This window comes from Chrysochloris asiatica, unplaced genomic scaffold (assembly GCF_000296735.1).
Source record: "Chrysochloris asiatica unplaced genomic scaffold, ChrAsi1.0 scaffold00030, whole genome shotgun sequence".
In the NCBI taxonomy this organism is placed as follows: Eukaryota; Metazoa; Chordata; class Mammalia; order Afrosoricida; family Chrysochloridae; genus Chrysochloris; species Chrysochloris asiatica.
The window spans coordinates 13,489,964-13,491,609 of NW_006408548.1; the positions used below are offsets into that span (position 1 = coordinate 13,489,964).

At 40.2% G+C, this 1,646-nt stretch overlaps 1 pseudogene; it reads left to right on the forward strand.

Annotated features, from left to right (window-relative positions):
- Positions 1–1,646, forward strand: part of LOC102824425 — a 97,895-nt pseudogene that overhangs the window by 18,619 nt on the left and 77,630 nt on the right.

A 1,646-nucleotide genomic window follows, 5' to 3' on the forward strand; every position in this document is an offset into this window, starting at 1 on the left:
AACTGATGGAAGACACCTGGTAGGAGCTGAAAAAACTACCCAGTCGCTGCCCATTGCCAACAGCTTGCAGCTCAGTGATAGTGTACCTGGCCCTACACTCACCTTCAGAGCTCAGTAAGAATGCTGTAGTTTTACTTCTACCTTCCAAATATAAAGCAAATTTCTCTTGTGACCAATCCTAACTCAGAGACGTATAAGAAAGATAATTTGGGAAACATAGTTTCAGTTTAATAGGTTGACACAGTATAAAACTATACTCTTTGTTAATAAAGCCATACTCAAACTCACTGACACTGAGTCAATTCTGATTCATAGTTACGCTATATAGGGTTTCTGAGACTATAAATCTTTACAGGAACAAACAGCCCCGTTTTTCTCCCAGAGTGAAGCTGATGCCTTTGAACTATTGACCTTGCAGTTGGCAGACTCATTCATATTCCAGAACACCACCAGGGCTCCTTAATAGGAAATTCTAAGCACATCAGAGAGATTATTTGACTCCGGCCCCAACCTATCCAAGGCTCTGAATAGAAAATTACAAATGAACACTGAAGTAGATCATTTGTTCTGTTCTGTTACACATTGGCAAGCAAGCATCACTGCTGACCTAAGTTAAGGGAGAGGGCATTGCTTTTCTGTTTATTCTACCCAGTATGAATGTGGTAGATACTTGAAAGGAAATATGTACATACTTTTGTAAATACGTTAATAGTGAAAATATATAAATAATGTAGCTATGTAAAAAGTGAAACCTATAAGAATAAGTATCTGTCTTTATTATTGTTTTTAGGTGCTGTTGAGTCAGTTCCGACTCATAGCACTCATACACAGCAGAATGAAACACTGCCCAGTGTTGCGCCAACCTCACAATTGTTTCACTTGAGCTCATTTGCTGTCACGGTGTCAATTCATCTCACTGGGGATTTTCCTCTTTTTTGCTGACCCTCAACTTTACCAAGCATGATATTCTTCTTCAGAAGAACTGGTCCCTCCTGATAATATGTCTGAAGCATTAGAATCTTGTCATCCAGGCTTCTCAGGACTATCTGACTTAGGCTAGTTTATCTAGAGAAGTAAAACTAGTGCAGTTTATGTTTGTATAATGTATTGTTAAGTACTGTCTAGTTGGTTTCGACTTACACCAACCCTGTATAGGAGCAGCTGGAGGGTTTGAACCGCTGACCTGTGGTTAGCAGTCTAGTGCTTATACTGCATAAATAGATATGTTTTCTGTTGTTAAGTGCCGTCAAGATAGTTCCAACTCATAACAAACATGTTTAGGGTTTCTGAGGAGTGCCTGGTGAATTTGAACTGCCGACCTTGTGGTTTGAACCAACCTTGCTGTCCAGTGTATTATTCCACAGTACCACACCAAGATTAGCATTTATTGTTGTTGTTAAGTGCTAACAAGTCAGATCTGACTCAAAGCAACCCTGTAGAGGCTTCCCAAGGAGTGACTGGTGAGTTTGAACCTCCGACCTTGTGGTTCAAACCGACCTTGTGGTCCAGTGCTTTAACCCACAAAGCCATACTAGGACTACAGCTATATATGTGTGTGTTTATATAACACATACACACACACATATATATAAAGGAGTCCAAAGGAGCTCTGGTAGCATAGTGGTTACAAATCGGGCTGCTAACCT